The sequence below is a fragment of the Globicephala melas genome, chromosome 11 (assembly GCF_963455315.2).
Source record: "Globicephala melas chromosome 11, mGloMel1.2, whole genome shotgun sequence".
Lineage (NCBI taxonomy): Eukaryota > Metazoa > Chordata > Mammalia > Artiodactyla > Delphinidae > Globicephala > Globicephala melas.
This window is the reverse complement of record NC_083324.2, coordinates 60,265,676-60,293,021: the sequence shown is the minus strand read 5'-3', so window position 1 is coordinate 60,293,021 and position 27,346 is coordinate 60,265,676. Positions and strand designations below refer to the sequence as shown.

The following is a 27,346-nucleotide window of genomic DNA, read 5'->3' as shown; positions in this document are numbered from 1 at the left end:
AACTTCCTCTGTACTAAATGACCATTTCTTTAAATCATTTTGAAACCCTGAGCTGATGAGAAACTATCTCACCACTGGGTCAACTGATCACTATTGGTTCAGAACACCTGCCGCTGAGTGAGACAATGACTCAAAGTTTCAGAAACCCTTTACAGAGCTTCACTTTCAGTTGTTGCTACTGGTTCATCAAGTAAGGAAACTGGAAGGCTTTAAGTAGCTACGTTCTCTGCTCAAGTACAGAGAGAACCTACAGTAATTGGTAGAATGTGAGCAACCAAAACCTACTCTGACCACAGAGCCCTGGCACTTGGCTGCCTCAAGTTGCCAGTTGGAAGAATTTTCAGCTTTTTCCTGGCCAAAGGAGGTACTGTTTTCAGGTACTTAATGAAAAGAAAATCAACTACATTATACAAGAATCTGGTCAAGACTCAGCACAAAAAGACCTTTTTTAAAAAAAGGACTTCAGATGGCAAGAAGGGATCACCAATATGAATCACAGGCAAAATTTTGAAAATTTTAAATATATTCATGGCTTTTAATATTCAAATACATTAATCATTTAACAGAACATCTTATATTTTTCAAGGTGTATATACTTATACAAGTTAGCATCAGTATTATGCCTGCTATTTTGTGCTTTTTTCTGTCATATTTTAAATACTCTTCCCAAGAATAGACAGAGTACAAATACTAAACAGAATTGTTTATATAATACAAATACTAAACAGAATTGTTTAAAGAATCCATATGTCTTGACTTGTACTTTTCAAACCCAACATCCAAAAAGTTACCAATTGTTAATTCACTCACCAAATAGAAAAATACTGAAACAATCAAGCATAGCAGAATACCCAGCTGGGTAGCTTCAGTCAAGTCTACACCAAGATCAGTCACTTTGATTCCCTCACCTGGAATAATTGTAATGTTATATTATTTCTTTCTAGAAACTAGAGAAAGGTAACTTCCTACCAAATTTCCCTCATCCTTGAATTTATATGGATGCATCTACTAAATGATTCCACTTTTCAAGAGAGAAGTATTTGTCCTTCTCCTTCATAATCCTGGAGGAGAAAAGATAACTACTATGAAATGTTTTAACTGCTTTCTGAATTAAAGCAATATAAAATAAACCAGTTCCTCAATTATTTTGATGTTATCTGGCTTTTCAGGACAGAATTCATTGGGGATGTTGAGAATATAAACAACACCAAAATGTTAGCGTTCCAGTCTAACCAGCAGACTTGCTAACTAGCAGGTCTGCTTTGAGTCACATTGTATTCAGAAAACCCCATTTTCCTAACTTAATTTAGCTTGAATTGTTTTTGTGATGGTGTTCTTTGGTTTGCTTTGCTTTTATGGAATAATTTACTGCTTGGTATCTCTACTATTGCAGTTTATATGAAAATCAGATGCTCTTCACATTCATGAAGTACAGAACAAGGTGTCAAAGCTAAATTAGGCAAGATTTAAGCTAGTATTGAGAATGAAACTTTTTTAAAAATTTTATTGGAGTATAGTTGATTTACAATGTTGTGTTACTTTCTGCTGTACAGCAAAGTGAATCAGTTATACATATACATATATCCACTCTTTCTTAGAGAATGAAAATTTGATGAGAGATCAGACATGAAAATGGGTCATTGAGAAACATTTTCCGGAGAGATTTTTTTTTAAGGAGACAAGATTCTCATCCCTGTGGGATGGCTTCAAACAGTTGAATGGGCTCTGAATCACCCAAAGGCTTTTCCAAGCCTATAATGGCGACATGGAGGGTCTTCAAAGAAACTAAGGGAGCAAATTTCTCAATAACTAAAAGCAGAATGCAGTTCCAGATCACCAAAACTCTGCGACGCTGGTTTCGTGACCTTGACTCAGAGCCACGGGGATGTATCAGGAAACCACAATGCTTGGCAGATACACATTTCATGTGCAAACGTTTACCAGATGTGCGGTTCATCCTATCCATGCTGAGCAATAGAAACAAAAGTGAATTTGCTGCATAATCTGACATGCCAGCTCCTCCGTGAGCCAGCAGGTGATAGGTCTGGTCTCACATTTAAGGTCTGAATTTTGAGCAGAGAGAACTTCTTAAGCCCCACCCCCAGCTCCAATTAAAACCAATCCCATATGCTTGTTAAGCTTGAAATTCCACCAAGAAAGATTTATTTTTGTAGATTAAGAGTTCTATTCTTGTTAAAATGGAAATTCCCTTGGGAGACATAAACTGTTAATCAGTTATTTATACTTCAGTATAAATGAATTTTAAATCCTGTCTTGACAGCTGGTTTTGATAAGGAGAACACATGAAGTCTGGTTGTTTGGATTGTAAGAGAGATGGAAAAAAATCTTCAGAAGATAAAAGTTAATACATGAATAACTCTTTTACCACTATTATTCATCTATTCATTCAACAATATTTATGGCCACCCCATTTCAGGCAATGGGGCATTCATCCTAAGCATTGGGGATACAAAGATGGAAAGCATAATTAATGGCCTTTAAAAATGTAGGGTTCGCCTCCTACATTGTTGGTGGGAATGTATATTGGTGCAGTCACTATGGAAAACAGTATGGAGGTTCCTCAAAAAACTAAAAATAGAGTTGCCATATGATCCAGCAATCCCACTCCTGGGCACATAGCCAGATAAAACTATAATTCAAAAAGATACATGCACCCCTATGTTCATAGCAGCATTATTCACAACAGCCAAGATATGGAAACAACCTAAATGTCCAACAACAGATGAATGGATAAAGAAGATGTGGTACATATATAAAACAAAATACTACTTAGCCATAAAAAAGAATGAAATAATGCCATTTGCAGCAACATGGATGGACCTAGAGTTTATCACACTAAGCAAAAAGTAAATCAGAAAGAGAAAGACAAATACTATGTGATATCACTTATATGTGGAATCTAAAATACGACACAAATGAACATATCTACGAAACAGAAACAGACGACAGATGTAGAGAGCAGACTTGTGGATGCCAAGGGGGAGGAGGGGAGGGGAGGGAGAGATGCACTGGGAACTTGGGATTAGCAGATACAAACTCTCATACATAGAATGGATAAACAACAAGGTTCTACTGTATAGCATAGGGAACTATATTCAATATCCTGTGATAAACCATAATGGAAAAGAAATATGAAAAAGAATGTACATATATATGGTATAACTGAGTCACTTTGCTGTACAGCCAAAATTAACACATTGTAAATCTACTGTACTTCAATAAAATTTTTTAAAAACGTAGGGTTCAGTGGAAAGACGTCAACTATGCAGTTGCCATAGAAGAGGAGAGATGTTAATGGAGGTATAGGTAAGGTACCAGGGGAGCTCAGAGAAATGAAGACCTAACTCCACCTGGGAGGGGAGATGGGAAAGCCTTCCAGGAGGAGGTAAAGTCTGACCTCTGACTTGAAGGAGAACCAGGGATTTGTAGGTAACCTTAGGAGGAGAGGAAGATGGTACCTGATTATGCCTGGAAAATGATTAAAGAGCAGGATGCGCTCAGTGAAACAGCTTTCCTAGAGTTAAGATTTCTGGAGTGAAGTACTTGTAGGGAATGAGGGGCAGTGTTTTCATCAGCTCTGCTGCTATTACAAAATTCCAGAGACTGGGGGGCTTAAACAACAGACACATTCCCTCACAATTCTGGAGGCTGGAGGTCCGAGATGAGGTGCCAGCATGGTGGGTTCCGTTGAGACCCCTCTGTAGGTGGGCTGCCATCTTGCTGGCTGTGTGTGTGTTGGGTGGTGGGGTACCAACCCTCTGGTGTCTCTTCATTTAAGAACACAAATCCTATGATCTCACCCTTATGTCCTCATTTAACCTAAATTCTCTCCTTAGTGGCCCTACCTCCAAATACAGGTGAGGGCTTTAACATGTGAATTTGGAGAAGACACAATGCAGTCCACAGCAGGCAGTGAGGGCAATGAATAACAGTGATGGAGAGGGTCCTCAAGAAACAATCCATGAAAGCCCTTTTAAATCAAGGGAAGAGCAATGGATTTTGTCTTTAAAGCTCTTTCTGGGATTCTACAGAGAGATTTTCAGTAGACATAGTCTGGTTCACATTTTAGAAATTTCACTGTAGCAGCAGAAGAGAGAATGATGTACAAGAAAACAGAAAGGCCTCTGCGGTCAGGAGGACCTGAGGCAGGACATGGAGTGGGACTGGAGTTGAGAGAAATTCAGGAGTTGAGATAGGCCATGTGCAGGATCATGTCGGTGTGGAGGGGAGAAATGAGAATTACCCAGCCTCTGGTCCTTTCCTAAGCGAAAGAACTCAGAAGCAGAACCAAATTAATTGTTTGCTGGGAGATGGAGGAGAGGAAATAAAAAGCTTCTTAATTTTTAGAAAATTAAGTATAAACTTCATATGAGGTACATACATATGGAACTGTTTACTTGACAGCTAATATGTAGACCCACTATGTGCCAGGAGTGGGGTTATGAGAAGATGCAATTGACGCAAAGCAGCATTAGCGGGTGCGGGTCCTACCCTGGCTTACTATTTGCTGTTGGGTGCCCAGGGCTGAGATTTTAGTACATTGAAACTCTATTAAACCAAACTAAAATGTCTAACTGTATAAGAATAACTTAATAAACCCTGGTTCTTCTATAGGATGGATATACATATATACAGAGGCATGATATTTATGTATTCCAAGAATATTTAATGACATAAAAAAAGTAAGAAAAAAACAAAACTACATAGTAAGCTAATTTTGTAAATATGTACATATATATATATATAGCTTTCATAAAAATGTCAAAATTGTTTTCCAGGTAGTAGCATCATGAATATGTAATTTTTTATTATGGTTTCCCAATTTTTCTATAAAGAACACATATTGTTTTAAAATCAGAAATAATTAACTTATTTTTAAACTTCTATGTGTTTTTAGGCAAAGTTAATATTTCAAATGGAGGTTCTTTCCCACCGGCACAACACGTAATTGAATTATCATCTACTAAACAGGAAAGGTTAAGCTACACTGAATAGCAAATATATCCAAAAACTGTAGTGCCTTTTAACAACAAAGGTTTATTTTTTACTCATATTTTATGTCCACTGGGGGCTGGCTACAGGCTCTAATCCACATTACTCATTTTCAGACCCATTCTAAGGAGCATGGCCATTTTCCATGACAGAGGTAAAGAGCTCTGGGGGGGTCTCGAACCAGCAATTAAATGTTCCAGTCCAGAAACATATGTTGATTTCCACTGAACTCATTGACCAGAACTAACATGGGGTCAGGAGATGTCAACCGATCATGTACCCAAAATATATTTGGCAAACAAAGTTAATAATAATCACATATAACTACAAATTCATCATCCCCCCCAAAAAAAATTATGGAGGACTTTTACAGCAGTTATTCAAACTGCAAACCATGATCCATCAGTCAATTGTGAAAACAATTTAGTGGGTCATTACCAGTGTTTTCTTAATAGAATGAATGGAAGAGAAAATATCAGAACATCATACATGTAGAAAAGGTAGATATTTATCATGAAACATTTGGTATACATCTATCAAATAATACAGATGTGCCACAATATAAAATACCTTCCTATGGGTCCTGTAAAAAAAAGTTTTAAAGTCATTGTTCTACAGAGCCCCAACTAAGCCAGAGACATAGAAACAAAATAATATCCACACTGGGCTCTTTTAATCCAGTGTTCTATGACTACCATGGACGACTGAGGGAAACATGGTATTACATCTATAGTATCAATCTCAAAGAACTGAGTCCAAGTTTTACTCTTTCTTTAATATAATGTTCTCTCAATAATAAATCAATTAAGAAATACCATAAAGGGTGGGGGAGGAAAGGATTGGGAGTTTGGGATTAGCAGATGCAAACTATTATATATAGGATGGATAAACAACAAGGTCCTACCTTATAGCACAGGGAACTATATTCAATATCCTGTGATAAACCATAATGGAAAAGAATATTAAAAAGAATGTATATATATGTATAACTGAATCACTTTTCTATACAGCAGAACTAACACAACATTGTACATCAACTATACTTCAATAAAATTTTTTTAAAAAGAAATGCCATCATGAAGTGACATATTTTTAGCACCTTCCAAGGTTTAAGAATTCCATGACTTTTTATTTCTCCTAAAATAAAAAATTTCAAGCTTCAAAAGATTTTCCTTAATTCTACAGAGCTTAATTATATTGGTGAGGAATATATACAATTCTTATATTAATTTAAATGGCACCCTTGACCAAGATGAATGGTAATAAAAATTATTTTACTTTGCATTGCTATTACCTTATTGTCATGTATGATTTTTATCAGGCTTACTTATGTTTTGATGTTTAAGGGCAGAGCACATATTTCAAAACTGCAAAATAACTACTGCATCTCACTCCTTGTCACAGACTTAATATTCCAAATTTCCAATATTCTACTTTTTATCTTCAACTAAGAAAATACAAATGTGAAATATGCACATTCTATGTGTTTGTTTATGAGGGAAATGAAGTATTTATCTATTTGGTTTCAAATTTCTCCTTTCCAAAATGAATTCATCTTAATTCTTACTTTCTATCTTCCATGTGAAATGTTTGTAAGTGCTTATTTAAATGCAAGAATTTCAACAAATTTCAGTGTGTCCTTACCCTTTTCCCCAAATACACTGTCATGCTCTTTTCCTATGTACCCTTCACAGCCCTGCCAGTCCAAAAGCCAGCCTTTTGTTTCTATGGGGGAAATGACTGCTAAACAGCCAAGAATAACAAATAAATATCTCATGCAGTACAATCTTCTTTTACCTCCCAGATGGCTCCACTACCTCACTAGGTATGCCTGAGGAAAGAAAAGAGCCAACGTGAACAATCTACCATCCTGACATTCAAGAGAACCAAATAAAACATGATTAACTGCATTAAAAGAATGGAAAATGAAAAGCCCATCCTCAAAAATACACTAGTGTGCAATTTTTTACCATATAAAAGGAAGTTCTGGCATGGAAAATGAGGAACATCTGCATTTGCCAATTAAAGAAGCATTATATTGAGTTCAATAACAATAACTTGTTTAAAAGTGATGAGTCAACAATATTCAGTTCCTTCCTGGCCTTATTCAGCTAGGTGTGGGGAAAAAGGGATTGTACTGGCAGCTGGACCATCTGCATCCCAGACCCAGCAAGGCCACGAAGACACCATAGGAATCTGGGCAAGAAAACAAGGCTGGCTGGACTTCAGTATCTCCTCTATCAAAACAGAGGGGAAGAGAGGAGTGAGCTGGAGGATCTCTTCCATTTCAAATTACCCACGGTTCTGTTCTCTTAAATGATTTATCGAATTATTTATTCCATTAAATACAAGGTTAACAATTAGCTTCTTAAAACAAATCCCTCCAAAAAGTTATTTCTTTCCATTATTCCAAACTGAATCTACTAGATCAAATATACTCTGAATTTTCTCTAAGTTAGTATTTTGTAATCAAAATTAGCATACCTATTTCTATTACATTTAAAGAGCTCCGAAGATATGCACAATGTCACTGATCATTCTCTCTCCATGAAAGCTTTTTTTTTTGTTATTGCTAAGTTATCAGACCAAAAAATAATCCCGTGAAAATGGTCGTCCTTTTAAACAAATGACAAGTACTACACAAATCCAACTGAATGCTTGCAGTAGGGTTTTGAATCCTAAAATGTGGCATTTCTTAAACTATTTTACATTGTTCTCCTCAACACACACACACACACACACACACAAATGTTAGCAAACAAATACCACAGTCGAATTTTGATTTTCTGCCAACTGGGATGGCAGAGAGAACTAGTCCGGATATTCTTAAATGGCAGAGAGTGGGGGGTGTGGGTGGAGGATGTGCAATTGGACATCGAAATGTGTTTTATTCTTACGGTTTAATAAAACTATGCCTGGTATTCTGGAAAGTGACAATACTGTACCTCAAACTGAGTAAATATGAAACTTTCCTAGGGAAAAACCAACCCAAGAGAACTAGAAAACTTTCTACTTTGTAAATATTTTGGTCCACACCTTGGCAAACGAGAACAGTGTGCAATGTTTAAAAAGATATCTTTAAATCCCTGTTATGTGAGACGAGTGTGTGTGTGACGTTATGTGTGATGAATTATAGGAAGTGACATTGTCATTAAATACTTATAAAAAATTCTTGCAGAAAGGAGCTCTAAAAGGTATCATAATACCCGAACTCAAGATAGTATCATTACTATCAAATTTGCCATCTACAATGCAAGAAACTCATAAGGTGGGAAAATCTCATACCTCATTGTTCACTCCCAAACTGGTTGCTTAAAATCTCTTATACAGGCTTCCAAATTCCATGGTGAAAGCAGAAACAGCTGCACTGGACTTTGTTCTTGCTGGAAAACTGACATTTCTCTAGCAAGTGCCAAGTGCAGACTCAGAATTACAATATGTCAGACATTGTTCATAAGGAGATGTTCTTCTTTTTTTATAGCATCCAAATGCTGTTCACGAGAAATTGCAAATGATATCCCTAAAGCCATATCACCCAAGAGCCCAAGGAGCAATTATGGCTATCCAGATATTGCTTGGTCCAGAATGTTCACTTCAGAGAGGAAGTAATAAAGCAGGTGCCAAAATAACTTTTGTTCCTTTCCACAATTACAGGTACTTTAAAATATTGTCAGAGTAACACTGGATGTGACCCTTTCAGAACCCCATTGCCTATACTGCTGGGGAAGTCAGAGGAACAGCGTTGCTCAGAGCTGGAAGAAAAAGGATTCTCAGAGCAGGAGGAGGAAGAACACCCTGACAGAGATGGATACGTCTCAGACTGAGGAAGTGATTTGTGCAGATGAGGAAGAACATGGCCTCTTGGACATTATGCAGCTCTCTTCCTTTGGATCCCTGGGAAGCCATGAGTCTGGGCTCTTGGATTGGATGGGCAGAACCGGTCTCAGTTAGGTGTGCCACGAACAAACCCAGGAGGAACAGAAAATAGCCATGTCCAGATGACATGGCACCAGTATGTTGCCCAACCCACAGTCATTAGCAGTAAGCTACAGTAAACAGAAAAAAAAAACCTGTACGGTAGTAAACACAAAACTGCAAACACAAAGATGTGAACAATAAAAACCAGCACTGTGGAGGAAGCCCACAAACTCAGCAGGTGTAGTAACTAACACCCATAGAAAGAGTTAATAACAGTCTGAAGAAGACAGACTAGCTTAAATGTCATTCATATATTTAGAGATATGTGTAAGAATATTTGAATATGAATATTAATATATTCAGAGATGTATGTGAAAATAATTGAAGAGGGAAGTAGCTAGATGGAAAACCAAGCTGAAGAATTCTACCAGACCGCAATGCAAAGGACACAGATCTTACAAAATATTAAAAAAGAGTTTTCAGAAGGAAAAAATAAATACAATGACACATAAGTAGAAATAATGGAAGAAAAGGTAAAATAAAAGCTTTTGGAGCTAAATAAAATTTGAATCTTCAGATTGAGAGGGTCTCACAAGCACCAAATTTCTTGAATGGGGAGGAAAAAGACCTTTTATACAAATATTGGTGAAAAATCATAATTCAAAGGATAAAGCAAAACATCCTAAGAGGTTCTGTAAGGCTGAGTGGTAGGGGGCAGGAATGGGGAAGATATCTAAAAGGAACAAAATTCAGATTTCTAGAGCTTTCTTATCACAAAAGTGAAGCTAAACGATAATGGATCAAAATCTTCAAAGTTCTGAAGGAAATAGTTTTTGTTGTTGTTGTTTGGTTTTTGTTTTGTTTATTGGAATACAGTTACTTTCAATGTTGTGTTGGTTTCTGCTGTACCTGAAGGAAATAGGTTTGGACTTAACCAAAGAAACTTTCATTTTTGGATATTTTGAACATTTGAACTCTTCAAAACTCTACTGCCTATTCACTCTCTTCAAAAAAAATTACAAGAAGATAAAACTAAGAGCTAATGGTGGGATAGAAATATTTTTTAAATCAACAAAATTTGCTGGCCTCTGCTAACCATTCCTTCAAAATAAACTTCAGTCTAAAATCGTTACCAGAAAAATATTAATAACATTCTGGAAATAAAACACAAGCCCTCAAACTGGGAGCTGGTTGTGGAATGGGGGATGGAGTGCAGTGAAGGTGATAAAAATCATGTAAATAGAACAAGTAAGTTATCTTGGGGGAGGGGGATAGATACCAACAGCTATTAGTAGGAAAATACAAGTTTTAGTTGATATAAAGAAATGTAATAGTAATCACTGTTATATAAATAAGAATATAACTTCCAGAAATAACTGGTAGAGGAAGAAAATGAAGTAAAATTAATTCCAAACAAAGACAGAAAAACTAAGAGTTACAATCATAATAAAGAATAAGAAAGCATGTTAAACATGGAAAATATAAAGAAAAAGAGTTCAAACATATTAGCAATCATAACAAAATTCAATGAGTTACTTTTGACTCTTTAGAATTCAGAAATATTTCAGATTGTGGGCTTTCTTTAAGTCCACATATATATGGGTTTCTTACAAGAAACCCACCTAAAATTCAGTGACAGAAAATGTTGACAATAAAGAGGCAGAAAAATAATTCACTAGGCAAATGCTAATAAAACTAAATAGGTACACAACGTAAAATAGAATTGAAGGCAAAAAAGTATTAAACAGGGCCAAGAAAGGAATATTTCATATTTATAAAAGATCCATTTCCTAAGAAATAAGTTCTAAAACTGTATCCATTTTTCTCTGAATATTTTGACATGAACATTTCTGTATATTAATTTGTTTACTATTTCCTACCTATTATATCTAAAGACATGTTTACTGTCAAACATCATTTTTAATGCTGTTGCATAATCAATGAAAATATCAATCTTCTCTCTAGTACTGAACATTTAGGATATTTTCTATATCTTCTACAAATAGTACAATAATAAACACTTCTAGAGATACTTTTTCTAAAAGAAAAAAAAAAGAAAGAAAGAAAGATAAAGAGGCAGTGAAACTGATAACCCAACTGACAGATCCACCAACCAAATGAACCTCAGACTCTCAGACCCTCAGGCCATCAGACAGAAAGAGAAATGGATGCTGGTTACATGGGAACTGACTGATATTGTACAGCTCAATGCAGACACTTTTGAGGAGCCTGGAACCACAACATGCACACCAGCCAGTCCACAGTTAATGCCAGACTCTGCTCTCCCCTATTAAATGTATCATCTCTGTGAATGAGTTGACAATAACCTGAATAATGTGTTACAAACCTTCTTCCCTCTCATATTTCTTTTAATAAGAATACCAACTCCATAAAATAAACACAAGGCAAATGTTATGGAAGAAGAGCTCTCTAACTTAGGTTTTTTTTTTTAATTTTGTTATCAAAGTATAGTTGATTTACAGTATCATGTTAGTTTCAGGTATACAACACAGAGATTGAGATATATAGATAGATATAGATAACTTCAGCTTCTCTTCCATTATAGGTTATTACAAAATATTGAGTATAGTTCTCCGTGCTATACAGTAGGTCTTTGTTGGTTATCTATTTTTATAGTAGTGTGTATCTGTTAATCCCAACCTCTGATTTATCCCTCTCCCCACCCCCCTTTCCCCTTTGTAGCTCAGGTATTAAAGTGAGGTACAATGATAGCCTAGAACCATCTGGAAGGTCATATTTGGAATTCACAATGGCCCACAGAAAATTTTCCACAGCTCCTCCAGTGCGTCCTCATACCTACCCTCCTTCTTCTTTATATTCAAAATCCCTTCCCCTTCACAGATTCAGAGATGGCCAGGACTGAATATTTCTAAAACTGGAGGAACACAAATCTTTGTACTTTTACTTGGAGGATATTCCGCAAATTAATTAGCACTTGAATAATAGAGCCACAAAGGTTTTCCAAGTGCAGTATGGTACTTAAGGGGGAAATGTGCATTCACACTGACATATTAAGTATTCTCTTTAATGAAGGAATATTTTGTAACAATGAAACTGTAATGGTAACCAGAAAGGCAGAAAGGTTATGTTTCTCTGCTTAAATCTGCCTCTTCTAGCTTCTTCCCTACTGTTTTCCACTGACCATACATTGCAAGCAATTATTATACACGTCTTACAGCTTCAAAAGCTCATCATTCATTTTTTTCTAAAAGTCAGTAAAATTGTGCTTATATCCTCATCACCAATGGAAATTCTCACCTGAATATCAATGATCTCCTTATCTCCCAAATGAATGGCTTCCCTCACCCACACCCCATACCCTGCTCCTTTATCTCCCTCTGTTTAAGATCATACCCTCCACAAGAGTTATTCTACTTTGAGATAATCAATGCTTTTACAGTGCCCTTGGCAAGTTTTCTTCAGTGATCTCTTGAAAGATATCCCTTGTCTTGATTGGTCTTCTTCTTCTGGACTTTTTCTTTTTGGCCTGTGATTAACAGATCTGTGCTCAGCCAATTGGCCACTGCCCCTTGCCCAGAAACAAAGACACCCTCACTGCTTCAGTGACCGCTTTCTATGGAAGGGCTCCAGGCCCCTCGTACCAAAATATCTCATTTCCTACTCTCCCCACTCTAAGCCCTCTCTTCCCATCAAGCTCCTTAAACAAGCCATACCCATTCTCAGTTCTAAGCCTCTTTCACAACACATCTTAATTTGTGAAATATAAACCAGTGCTCAGGGTCTCAGTAATAAACATCAGGAACTTAAAGAGAGGAGAAAAGAAATAGCTCTGAAGGTCAAGAGCACATATGCCTCTGGTAAACCCCCAAGGCTGAGGGTTTAAAACAGTGTCAGCTGGCAGGAAGCAGTGCTGCCCTGCCATCTTTTCTGACTGCCCTGTGCCCAAGCTGGGAGGCTGATGCCCTGGCTTTTCTGGTTGCTAGATATTCTAAGCCTCACTCCTGTTTGTGAGCACGCACTTACAAAAACTTACAAAAGGAATGAGTCCTAAACATTACACGATGTTTGTCAAGTGCCAAGAATAAATCACATCAAACAGACCTGTACTTTTTTTTCATTTCATTTTTTTTTAATTTTTTAAAAATTTTATTGGAGTATATTTGATTTACAATGTTGTGTTAGTTTCAGGTGTATAGCATAGTGATTCAGTTATATATATACATATACTCATTCCTTTTCGGATTCTTTTCCCATATAGGTTATTACAGAATACTGAGTAGAGTTCTCTGTGCTGTACAGTATGACCTGTAGAATACTGTACTTAATGGTATTTCAAAAGTAAAAGCACATAAATGTAATTTGGATATAAAACTTATCAAATGGCTCCCCCATGGAGAGTAACAGCAGATGTAGGAGGTTTCTAGTGAGATGTTTTAGAATTCTGGCATGCGCCCTGTCCTGTTTATTGGTCATTCACAATTCAAGCGAGGAAAATGATGACCTGCAAATCAAATTTCTAGACAAAGCAAAGCTGAGAAAGATCTCTAACTGACTGAATGAAAGCCTGTGGATAAGATCTCACCTGGATAAATAATGGGACAACGGCAATAAGACAAAATTCAAAAGAAACACATAAAAATCCTGGGATCCAAAATCTGGATTGTGGAATGCTTAAAAGGAATCTGTTGTCCAAACAGCAGGAGAGCTGAAGAGACAAAAAGTCCTTAGCTAATGATAAACTGAAGTTGTTAGTGTGAGCTGGCTGCCAAAAATTAGCTTGGGCTACAGTGAGAAAAGAACAGGGCTACACCCTTTCTTCTCAGCAACCAATGGCCAGAAAGAATCAAAACTCAGTGTGTCCAGGGAAGGCTGACCAGACTGGAGATCATGTGCTCATCAGTTTTGTTATAGGGGGGGTTAACACATCAAGCATCACTGGTATAAACAACATTTGTATTATAGACAACAATTACTTGTAAGATAATTCCCAACCCTATGATTTAGGTTGACTATGGTGTGTGTGTAAACTAAACCACACTTCAAAAGCAGGTTCAAGCCATACATCCTCCATGAAGCAAATCATGACAAAAACAGACCATGTCTTCCAAGGTGCCTACCTCCACTATTAGACCATTTGGAGCTCAGTTACAGAGTCTTATTTGCTCCCCAAAATTATATTTGAAATAGTGCATTTCCCAACCGTATCATAAGCAACCTGGGACCACGGCCAACCTCAGTCTGCTCGGTACCCAGGGAGCCACTGAAATTTAACTTGCTGACTCATCACTTTTTTCCCATATAGCACAAAATCAACGTTTTTATAGTTATCAACAGCTCCTTGTGATGGGATGAAAGACACAGTAACAGCTTCCTTGGGAGTTCTTGTTTCCCCTCTGCCCTCTTGATATATCAAAATTCCTTATTTTGCATTTAAAACTTCCCAACTCCCTAATGAAGACAATGGTTATAGAAACTGAAACCCATTCTCGCTGCTTTTGCGGAAAATAAAATACACCGTCTTCCCTTTTGCCTTAGCATATATCAATAGACAGCTCTGAGAAAGTGGAAATCCCAGGAGAAAGATTTTGAAGGAAAAATAAAGTCAAAATTTGAAATTCTCTAGAGTCTAGAGTAATAGTAGCAAAGTCTTACACTCTGGAGAAGCAGGACTATGTCTCCTCTTCACTGAATTTTGGGAAGATTGCTGTCCTGTAACAATCGGATTCCTTGAGGACACTGTCTGGAGTAAAGTAGATTGGCCTTGCCTAAGGCTTGGCAATATGAAAATGATGAAAGAAAGGAAAACGAAAAAGTTTCTTCTTGCAGCTACCTTTATGATATGTGCTCATCTTTGGGGAAAAACTGGAAGAAGGGATAAAGAGGAAAGCATGCACACATTTATTTTTAAATTAAAGTCATTAGTATTCATATCAAGCTTGAAAATATGAAATCATAATTGCTTCACTAGTCTTACTTAGACTACTTTAGGCCCAAAGATCTAAAACATGGCAGGTTACTAGAAGGAAGATGTGGAATTCAACTTGGCAGCCTTATCCGAGACAACGTAGAAACATTTAAAATGCACAAAATCATTGCCCTACTCAAGCTTAGCATTTAATGAAGTAATAGGTCTGGCCAAAAAGTGTCCGATGTGACATTACACTATCCAGCTAAAAATTAAAATTATTTCGAGGCACAGTTAAGGAAACACAGATGCACAAATGGCTCTCAATATCCTATATTGGTAACTGGCCAGACATTCATTTAATAAACTAATTGAGAAGAATCAGAGCTCAAAAATATTTACACTTTTTTCCAGGACTCTGACATGTGTAGTCTAAAAATAATCGAGTCTGATTTTCCCAGTATCTCCATAACTTCCTTCTGTCAAACCTCAGTCAATTCAATTCAGTTCATCATGGTCTTTTGCTTAGTTTAGTTTTTGGATTGGTAGACTATGTGCCTAGTCTAAACACTTTGTAGAAACTTACTGATGCATGTTATATATGTAAAACTCATCGCAGTTTTGAGGAAAACATAGATCCAACCAGGGACCCTAATAATAAACCTTCAGATTAGTGGGTGTGGGAGCAATTAACATATGAAGTCAACCCCTTCACCCCCCTTGAAGCACTCTACTGGGAGCAACATTGGACTAGGGTTAGGAGCTCTGGGGTATAACAACCAACCCTGACATACCAAGCAGTCATGGGGAAATTTACAAACAGAATGTGAGTCCTTGAGGATGGGGATCATGTCTCATTTTTGCTGCATCCCTAGGATCTAGATTAATCTATACAAAGAGCTGGAGAAGCTGTTTGCCAGACAGATGAATTAATGTATATCCTATACAGATGTACCAGAGTCTGGGCTGCAGCTGCACAAAGGCCCCTGGCTGAGGAGGGAAATGGGTACTGAAACTCTGCCCAGAGACAAAGCGATCTTCTGATTTTCCCAGAGCCTAAGACAGACAATCCAGGGTCCTGACCAAAGAGACCTCTTCAACTGCTAAAATCCAGGAGCTCATGAAAAACCACCTGCAGCTGCAAGACAGACCTGAGGACACCCTCAACCTCCCACAACAATCGCAGTGACCAGGGACCGTGCCATATGGCAAAGGGTGCCAGACTCCCAGACTCCAGCACTTAGAGTCATAGGAGTTGCTCTCCAAAGCCTCTGTCATCACCCCTAGCACACTGCTAGCTTCAGGAGACACCCTCCCCTGCATCTCCCAGCACAAGTGGAGAAGGGTAAAAATCTGGATTTGCCTCTCCTCCATGACCCAGGCTGCCCAGAGGATAGCATCATCTGAAGAAGCAACCCACTTTTCACAAGGTAGATATCCAAATCACACATGTGAACAAGCTTAGAAGTAGGGAGAATACTTATGATAATAAATAATTTGAGCAAATTTGAGGACCTTTACCTGCCAGCACTATACTAAAGGGTTCATGTGCATTATTCCATTTACTCCTCCTGACCACAGTATGAAGAAGGTCCTATGATCCTCTCTTGACAGATGGGCAAATTAAGCTTTAAAAGGTTAAAAACCATGCACAAGGTCACACACGTACCAAGTGTCAGAGCCATAACTACATAAAGCCCACCCCAATCTCAGCTATAATCTTCAATGGCTTTAAGGTATTAGAGTACATAATATTCTTTTGGCATTCACAAGGAGTAATAAAGTGATGTTCTGATTTTAAGAAAAATTACTTGTGTCATTTTAGCCAGATTTTACTGTTATTAGTGTGTCTGGTATTTCAAAGTTCATCTGGCACAACATGTACTTTGTGAATTATAAGAACATAAATGAATCACACTGCAACATCATTCTCTCTCATTTGTATGGGAATTCAAAATTACCATTTCATATGTTTCCTTCTACAAAGCGTGTAGTTATGCATTTATCTTTGCATTATAAGTGTAATACATATGTATTAAAAAATAGAGAAAACAAAGAAAAGCAGGAAAGAAAATATCTATCGTGCTACCTCCCAAATGCAACTGTTAACATTTTGGGAAACATGCAATTTTGAGCTCAAAAATGTAATTTGATTACTTATATAAACATGATTCCCCTTACAAAACCCATAATTAAGAAAGAATCAGAAATTTTTTTTCAAGTGTTGAAAAGACCAATGAATATTTTTAACATAATTCCCATATGGAGGCCAAAAAAAATTTGTTTAGGCCTCATGAAAAGGAAAATACAATTTTCTTGAAATAAAAAGATCTGTTATTTCATTATTTCTCATTCACAGTAACGTCCATCTTCAGTGAACATTCAAGAACATTGTTATAGGAATTTTAGGAATGAATGCTATATTTCTCAGGAGACTAATTCCCTAAAGGATGCTACTCCACATTGATTTAAACTCTGGGCACAGATGCTCTAATCTGCTATTCTTTACATGTTCCATGATGGTCTCAAATGGTGCTTTTCACCAAGAAAAAGAAAAATATGTGAACAGCAAAATGAAATAAGACTAAGCCTTTACAATCACACCTTCTCAGCTCTCTCTTACTGCAGGTTTTTCTGATAAGCTACCAACTTAGTAAGTTGGTGGTGGGCTGGAATGAGAAACCAGGTTTCCCATTTCCTGGTCCATAGCCTTCTTGGAAATAATGAGGGTGTCTATTTATTTAGTACTTCATATATAAATACTATTCTACCATACCGTTACTCATACAGTAGAACAGAAATGACACATAACTTAGGTTGTGGGTACTTCCTTGCTCACACTCCACACTGACATGCTTGCTGCCACTAAATATATAGGAGTTTGAATAACGTTCCATGTGCCTCCACATTCCATCAAGAGCTCTGAATCCCACCTTTACTTTTCACCTCCGCTCCCTCCTCATTCCAAAGGGACCTAAGTAGGAAATGCCTAGACCATTCTAGCTAAGACAGTTACTGTGGCATCACTGCCCCCCACAGTGCATCTTTTATTCTCTCTCATTTCAAACCTTAGTCCAGAGGTGCTGTTTAACAAGTGATTTGAACAGGGAATGAAAAGCGAAGGAACTGTGAAAGGATGGAAAGGCAAACTGCCCGAGGGAAAGGGGGAGTTTCTACAGGGAGGTAACGGAGTTGCCTGCATTCTCAGGATCGTGGGTGTTTCTCTTCTCTGCAGTGCCTCTCTCTGGGATAACCTCTCCACTTCTTGCCAAGATACAAATTCAAATCATACTCATCTGCCGATGGAGACTTAGGTTGCTTCCATGTCTTGGCTATTGTAAATAGTGCTACTCTGAACATTAGGGTGCGTATATCAATGGATAAAGAAGATGTGGTGTATACACAATGGAGTATTATTCAGCCATAAAAAAGAATGTGATAATGCCATTTGCAGCAACATGGATGGCCCTAGAGATTATCATACTAAGTGAAGTAAGACAGCAAAAGACAAATATCATATGATATCACTTATATGTGAAATCTAAAAAAAAATGATACAAGTGAACTTATTTTGCAAAACAGACATAGGCCCACAGACATAGAAAACAAACTTATGACTACCAAAGGGGAAAAGGGGGGAGGGATAAATTAGGAGTTTGGGATTAACAGATACACACTACTATATATAAAATAAACAAGGATTTACTGTATAGCACAGGGAACTATACTCAATATCTTGTAATAACCTATAATGGAAAAGAATCTAAAAAAGAACATATACATAACTGAATCACTGTGCTGTACAACTGAAAGTAACACAACATTATAAATCAACTGTATTTCAAGAGATTTTTTTTAATTCATATTCAACCCTTTCTAAAGATTGTTTCAGGACATTATGTTAAATGGGAATCAAAAATGATTTGAGAAGAAACAAAGTGACACATCATGCCATGCTTGCTGATTTTTCTAAATTTAAATCAAAACCATTTTTGCCTTATACATTTTTTCACTTAAAAATATGTACAAAATGTTATTTTTATATAATATATTAAAGGGATTTTTTCATTTAAAAAAGAAAACTGCCAATTGGCTATTAATAGACTTACTAAACCGAACATAGCAACTTCTCTGAATCCCCCTGGGATAGCCAAGCACTGGGTAGGCACTTCAGCGCTATGTGATAATTGGCTGAACACTTACAAAGAATGTTCCTCCCTGCCTTATCTTTAACATTCTATCTAATTCTGGGTACTGGTATGTGCCTAGACATGACCTCAAGGTAGAATCAAACTCTCTCTTCCTAATAAAGTAGAAAAATACATAAACAGCAAGGTTTACCATTTCTAAAAGTATGTAATTCAATAAGTTGTTTCAATCATTGAATCACATGTGGATTTGAAAGTTAACATAAAAATATAAGACATATATTCCGAGTGTTTGTTTTTATTTACCTAATAAAAAGTTAAAAGACTAAATTTCTGAAAAATATATTTAGAAGAACTTCCTATAAAGCTCAAACTTCACTAGAACTTCTTTTCACTTTGAATTTAAAAAGAAAATATTGTTGGTCCTTAATCTTTTCTTCTTGACACCAATAACTGTAAAATCAAACAGTTAACGGGTAACATAACACTGCAATCATGGCTATATTGACCTAGATCAAAACAAGACAAGTCAAAACAAAAATTATACAGTGAATCAAACACAAGCAACTGGCAGGATTCCCAGAAGGTCACCAAACTTGGACTTGAGAAAATTCTCAATGTTTCCTGAAATTTTCAAAGACATCTCTGAGTTTTTCATTAGTAAAAGCCAAAACGCTAAAGAAACAGCAAAGAGGTAAAACTCAGTTGAATCCTTAGAAATGGTAAACTTAGTGGAAAAAAAATCATCCTTTTCACAATTGATAGCTATAGGTTTATTTTCTTACAAGTTGGCCATATTGGTGTCAGTGGTTTTTCATTTAGAAAAGCTTTTCAATTAATAACCCTGAAATCAAACTCGGTCAAGGGAGACAGGTAGGTGAGTAGCATTCCCAGGACACCCTATCTTGGATTATGTGCTTCTGTCACATTACCTGTTTTCAGAAGACAGGGTAGTTGAATGAAAAATGTACAGAGTAGAACACAGGAAACCTGTTGTCATCTGGTGCCACCACTGACTATTCCTGAGCCCTTAGCCAAGAATGAGGTCTCCAAGACCCTGTTTCCTCATTTAGATTAAACAAATTCTAATATCCCTAAAAATTCTATCAGTATACGGGAATTCCATGTATACAGTTAATGTGTACTGTTACACAGCCTCTCTTTTTCAAAGCACATGATTACTACTTTCACAATAAATTAACCCAACTGATTAACTTTTTAATCAGTTTGAGGATCAACATGCTAGAACACTGATCTCAGGTAATTCCAGTGTGCAGTCCAGTTTGGGAACTTGTGGAGTGAAGCAGTGATTCTCAAAGTGTGGTCTCAAGCCAGCAGCAGCAGCATTTGGGAAGCTTTAGAATGTTGTTCAAAAGCTTGTATTATTTTCTGAGAAACTTGAAGGACTTCACTTATTCAGAAGCAAATTCTCCCACTAGCTAAAACAGAAAAAGCATCAAATGAACATAACGTAAATTAGGACTGCCTTTTCAGGATCCAATTTTCAGAGGTGAAAAGAGAAAAGAGAGCTTCAGCTTAAACTATTTATTAACGTCCAAGGTGAAAGAATAGCAAATTCCTATTAAGCTTTGACTGTGAGCCAGGCACTGTTGGTAGAACGTTAGAGACATTAACTCATTGACTCCTCATGATAATCCCACTGATGTAGGTACCATTACCCCAATTTTACTAATGAGGAAACGGAAGTAAGGAAAGGTTACGCAACTTGTCCGGGTTCAAACAACTAGTAAGTGACAGAGTCAGGATTCAAGGCTTAGCATTTTGGATTGAGAGTGAGTGTCCTTTACCATGAGATGGAGAAAGTTCGAGAACTCAGCCTCCATGGCTAATTCTCTTTGTGTGAGACTGGATCACTTGCCAGAAATAAATATTTCAACTTGTTTCCCACAAGAATGCTAATGAATCAAACTAAAGAATTACTACTGCATGCTGAGAAATATAATCCAAAGATAATAAATACAAAATAAAAACATATAGCCCTTTCCTGTGATTTGTTTTTACTCACAAGACTTTCCAGATTGGCCTTAGTGGTAAAACCATCAACTTTGGAACAAATGGGGCCCTCAAAATAAATGCACTGAAATGAAAGCCATCAAGATCTTTCCAAGTGAGCCAAATTATGAAAAATAAATGCAATTAGCTAACTTGTTTTTGATTATCTCTGCCCCAGGATTTGTGGCTTCAAGTGGAGAATCACAAAATCATTGTGGGGCATTGCAGTAGTGATCATTCCTAATTGACCACTCACTGGGCCGCCACATCTTGTCGCTGAATTGCGACATCACAGATGCTCAGCTCTTCAGTTAAATTATCCAGGATACTGGCTTCCACACGCCTTCATTTTTTCCATCAAGAGAGGTGCCTCTGATCTTCCCTTTTCATGCCCAGAGGCACTCCTCATTTCAATACATAGTGAGCCTAAGAGAAAACCCTACTTACATTAAATTGTAATTACATTTAATTTAATAACCTTACATTCTTATTATATTGAATTTAATAATATTACATTGTAATTTTAAAAGTGTCCTAATGAAGACCTGATTTCCTGAATGGAGGAGTTACTAAGATGTTTATATGCTGAAACTTGCATTATGTTTTGTCTTCTAGAAGTCACAGAAGATTGGAAACTGCAAGGGTACAACCTCTTACATTTAAAGATGGGAGATGAGTCCTAAAAAGGCACCCTAAGTTAGAAATCTAATATTCAATTTATAACTGAAATTAAAGGTGAATCAAGACTCATTTCAAAGTACAGAATCATTTGGCATCTTTTTTGGAATTAATACCCATAATTTTTTTTTTTACTAGAACTATTTGGTCCTAAGAGGATCATCCAGATCAGTTCCAATCAAACTGCTTTTTCTGTATGTGGTTTTGAAGCATTTTGAAATTATTGCATTTAAGGAGGAAAAGGACACTTGAACTACCTCACCTATCCTTTTTGCCAGTTTAGCCCTTGATGTGTCCTCAATTTGCTTTCTTTTACATTATCTTGAACAAACCTCGATGTAATTGAATAAGGTTTCATTTCTTTCTCCCTCTTAATTACCTAGGAAACACCAGATAGTACTTCTAAACTGGTTCTCTTGGGGGATACAGCATGCCATGCCTACCATTTGAATTTTCTTTTATAAGGAATGATACTCTGGAGAGCCAGATTTTAAGACTATTTATATCTGAATGTGACTAGATTATAAATTCCACCAGATGGTAAAATTCTTTACCACAGACAATGAGTAGATACATAACTGCGCTGTTGACTTGAAGATAATCTACTAAAAATATTTTTCTAAAAATTTCTATATAAAACATGTAATAAAATTAGGAAGATAATTGGAGGACATCCATATGTTCACATTCTAGTAAGAAGGAAAAACTGTAAATTCTAAGGGTGAGGTTGGTATGTAAATATGTGTAGATAAAATATGCGACCATGTTATCAACACAGTTTTCATTCCAAAGTGTTTGGGGATTAGGTTTTTGTTTTGTTTTAAGTGTGTGTGTGTGTGTGTGTGTGTGCATATTTTGAGCTAATAAATATTTCATTGACTATGCTGGAAGCATTATTTCCTTTAACTCTGACAACATGAGAATTATGAAGTATGCATTGTACTACTGCAGTCCCCATTTTACAGATGAGGAAAGTGAGGCTCGCAGAGTTATGCCACTGCCCCAGAGTACAGAGAGGCAGAAGAGTAGGTCTTGAACCTGCAGCTTGGGCCTCAGATCCAGGCTCCTAGTCCTCACCACTACCTATATTTCCCCCCAGCATCTAAACACAAGCTTAGGACCTGTCCCTTAAAGGTCTCTCTACCTCATAACAAATTGGCACGGAAAATAAATGTTCTCTGCACAGGAAGTCTCTGTACACTGAGCAGTGTTCACCCAGTACACATGTTCTAGGACCACAGTCATGCCTATTCTAGCTTTTTTATCCAACGTCAGATTTTTGAATCCATTTAAGCCTATTTGCAAAGTCATTCTATTTCTGTAATAAAGACTTAGGAAGAGCTGGAATTTTTTTTCGCCAAAGTTTTGAAATCTCAGATCTCTGTTAAAAGAAAAAAAAGGAGGGCTTCCCTGGTGGCACAGTGGTTGAGAATCTGCCTGCTAATGCAGGGGACACAGGTTCGAGCCCTGGTCTGGGAAGACCCCACATGCCGCGGAACAACTAGGCCCGTGAGCCACAACTACTGAGCCTGCACGTCTGGAGCCTTTGCTCCGCAACAAGAGAGGCCGCGATAGTGAGAGGCCCGCGCACCGCGATGAAGAGTGGCCCCCGCTTGCCACAACTAGAGAAAGCCCTCGCACAGAAACGAAGACCCAACACAGCAAAAATAAATAAATTAATTAATAAACTCCTACCCCCAACATCTAAAAAAAAAAAAAAAAAAGATCCTTTAAAAAAAAAAAAAGAAAAAAAAGGAGCCACTCAGAGAGTACATAGACCTGCAATGCTGAATTCCCTTTCACTCTGGAGAATTGGCATGAATCCCTGAAACCTCCAATTGCTTTTTTAAAAAATACTTTATATGAGCCTTGTAGCATGCACTGATGACAGGGGTGATGGGGAGCATCGAATCAGGGGCCAAACATTCATGTTATTACAGCCAGGAGATTCTTAGGTACATTTCTTCTTTGGCTTCAACTCTAAAAAAAAAAAAAGAAAAAGTTCTCTATGACAAAAAATTGCTCGAGATGATGGCTAAGTCTCTGCCCTTTATAGGATCCTCCAAAGTCCACAGTATTTTTTTTTTTTAATATGGGCAAAATCCTACTGATGAATACCCAAGATTTTCTGAAAACGGATCTGTTCCCTCCTCCCTCTGAAGGGGAATTCGAAGGTGTCTGCCCTTCCCTCCACTGAGATCCAGCCCTGAGTTCTCAAAAGTGAGCAAGTGCTAGCATCACCTGCACGGTCCAAGAAAAAACAAAGGGCTGGGTCCCTATCTCCATAGTTTCAGATTCAGGAGGTCTAGGCCTCCTTGGCGGGCCCCAGATTTTGCATTTCTAAAAGTTCCCAGGTGACGCTGCCGCTGCTGTCCAGAAACCCTCCCACTCCTTCCTTGGAAAACCACGGCCCTCACTCACTGGTTCCCAAACTACTCCACCTAGCAATCACCTGGGAAGTTTTGAGCCCCACTCCTGGAGATTCTGATTTAGTTGATCCGGGTGCTGCCGCAGCACCAGATTTTTTTAAGCTCCCCTGAGTGAGCTTCCTGGGCAGCAGCCTCAAAGAGCCTCGGGGGCACCGCGCAGCCCACCGCCCCGTGCGCTCGCGCCCCACGTGTGGACAACAGAGCCCCTTCCAGAAAGACCGACCGAGGACCAGGGGGTTGAGCTTAGGGGTGTAAATCACCGCGCATTATTCATTCCCAGAGGCCAAACACTCCAAACAGAAATCAGAACCCAGACAGGCTCCCAAGATTATATGACCACCCAGTAACCTTGCCAGACAAATCCTGCGTCCCAGCCTCCAGCCTGGGCGCGGATTCTACCTCGCAGCTCACCCACCGCCTCCGCGCGCACGGGAAGAAACTGCACCCTCGGGAGTGCAAACTGGAAACTTCAGCCGCGAGAGGGCCAGCCTGAAGTCCCCTGTTTGTCATTCGGGCGAGGACACTGGAGGAGGAGGTACCACCTTACCTGGCGCGCGTCCCTTGTCAGGGGTGCCGTCGCAGCCGCTACGCGCTCCGTGGGCCCGGGGTGTCCCGGGAGTGAACGGTCGCGGCCTGAACACGACCTGGGCTAGAGCGGATCAGCAGCCCTCCCGGAGCCCGGAGTCTGTCTGCCCGCAGCGGCCGGTGCAGCGCGCGAGGGACACTCCCGGCCCCTGGAGGCGGAGCCCGAGATAAGGTTCGCGCCCCCACCCCCCCCCCCCTTTCCGAGGGCAGCGGCCAGAGGGTGGGTTTTGGATCTGGATCCTCAGTGCAAGCTCCTAGGGAACCCTGGTAGAAGTCAGCTTAGCTCTCCTCCCGCTAGGACTGGGGAGAAGCAGGCTGAGGCACTCCGGGGAAGGAGGAGAGGTCAAGACCACCCAGAGATGGAAAGAACGAGGGCGACGACGGGAGGCAGGACCTTGAGAGCATCACCTGCGTGGATCCAAGGAGGTCCCCTGCCCGGCCTCTGGACTCTAGGGTCAGTCACTTGGTCCGCCCAGCAGCTGACTGGTGGACCTGCCTTTGACCTAAGCTGCCGGAAAACCTGAGGGGAAGTTCATGTTCAAATAGGCAGTTACCTTCGAGGACGTAGGAGTGACAGGGAAGGTCTGGAATAAGGTGACCGATAAGGGGATGCTCTACGCTCTGCCCCTTTTAGTCCATCGGTCACAGAGCAGCCAGAAAGTTCTTTAACAATCATGCGCTTAGACCCGCCGCCCTCCCCTCCCCGCCAACGTGCTCTGGCCCCAGCTGGCTCTTACCCATCACTCGCCCCACTTCTCACGCTGCTCCGCCCCGCCCCCCATGGGACTTTTTGCCCTTCCTTATCCACAGCAGTGAGTTCTAGTCTCACTTGCTATTTCTTCTGCCTCCAAAACTCTGTCCCAGACCTTATTACAGGTGCCTGCTTCTCTTCATTCATGTCACAAATGTCCCTTCCAGAAAGTTCTTCCTGCCCCCCTCCAGACGGAGCCACTCACAACCATTCCCATCCCCTCACCGCACTTTATTTTCAACAGATCTCTATCTGAAATTTTACTAACAAGTCATTCTTGTGTCTTGCATCTGTCTCAAGGTGAGCTCTAAGAGGACAGGGAATTGGTCTTGCTCCCAGCTTTATCCTCTGCAGCTAGACCCACACCTGGAATATAGTAGGTGCTCAATAAATCTGGGCTGAATGAATGTGTGAATTAATTTCTCCCCAGGGGAGAACCTTCACAAAGAAATGCCTTCATTTTTAGCCATCAGTATGTCTTCTTTGGAGAAATGTCTATTTAGATCTTCCACCCATTTTTTGATTGGGTTGTTTGTTTTTTTGATATTGAGCTGTTTGTATATTTTGGATATTAATCCCTCATTGGTTGCTTCTTCTGCAAATATTTCCTCCCATTCTGAGTGTTGTCTTTTCATTTTGTTTATGGTTTCTTTTGCTGGACAAAAACTTTTTAGCTTAATTGGGGCCCATTTGTTTATTTTTGTTTTTATTTTCATTACACTAGGAGGTGGATTGAAAAGGATCTTGCTCTAATTTATATCAAAGTGTGTCCTGCCTATGTAAGCACATGAAAATATGCTCAACATCACAAATTATTAGAGAAATGCAAATCAAATACCTCATTGTAGGTACCACCTCACACATGTCAGAATGGCCATCATCAAAAAATCTACAAACAAATCTACAAAAATAAATGTTAGAGAGGGTGTGGAGAAAAGGGAACCCTCCTATGCTGTTAAATTGGTACAGCCACTATGGAGCACAGTATGGAGGTTCCTTAGAAAACTAAAAATAGAGCTACCATATGATCTAGCAATCCCACTCCTGGGCATATATCCAGAGAAAACCAGAATTTGAAAAGATACATGCACCCCAATGTTCACTGCAGCACTATTTACAATAGCCAGGACATGGAAGCAACTTAAATGTCCATGGACAGTTGAATGGATAAAGAAGATGTGGTACATATATACAATGATATATTACTCAGCCATAAAAAAGAATGAAATAATGCCATTTGCAGCAACATGGTTGGAACAGAGATTGTCATACTGAGTGAAGTAAGTCAGACAAAGACAAATATTGTACAATATCGCTATGAGGAATCTAAAATAGGGTAAAAGTGAACTTATCTATAAAACAGAAATAGAGTTACAGATGTAGAAAACAAACTTATGGTTACCAGCGGGTAAGAGAGGTAGGGGTAAATTGGGAGATTGGGATTGATATATATACACTATATATAAAATAAATAACTAATAAGGACCTACTGTATAGCACAGGGAACTCTACTCAGTACTGTGTAATGGCCTACATGGGAAAAGAATCTAAAAAAGAGTGGATATATTTCTGTGTATAACTGATTCACTTTGCTGTACAGCAGGAAATAACACAACATTGTGAATCAACTATACTCCAATTTAATTTTTTTTTAATAAAGTAAAATACAAATCAGAAGAAAATAAATGCCTTCATTCAATAACTGAATCCTACTGAATTCAGGGAAGACATAAACATCTCGGAATGTTCACCGTTTCCCACATTCCCTCATCCATTAATTCAGACATTCCTGTTAGAGTCCGTTGTCATGTAAATATGTTTCTTCATGGGTCATATCAATGAATATTTAATAATTTTCCAATATGAAGACCTGGATAGCAAAATGCATTCCCATGAGAAGTACAAACAAATATTTACCGCACAA

At 38.4% G+C, this 27,346-nt stretch overlaps 1 protein-coding gene across 4 annotated transcripts in view; it reads right to left on the bottom strand.

Annotated features, from left to right (window-relative positions):
* Nucleotides 1-25,093, bottom strand: part of COL21A1 (collagen type XXI alpha 1 chain) — a 186,018-nt gene extending 160,925 nt beyond the window's left edge. For 3 of the 4 annotated variants that reach the window (XM_060308277.1, XM_070046682.1, XM_070046683.1), the window contains exon 1: nucleotides 24,634-24,770. The gene's annotated coding sequence lies outside the window, so the exon portion shown is untranslated. Of the gene's footprint in view, nucleotides 1-24,633; nucleotides 24,771-25,065 lie in introns of those variants that run through there. The other variant, XM_060308278.2, reaches the window with a different exon arrangement.
* Nucleotides 25,094-27,346: the final 2,253 nt, after the last annotated feature.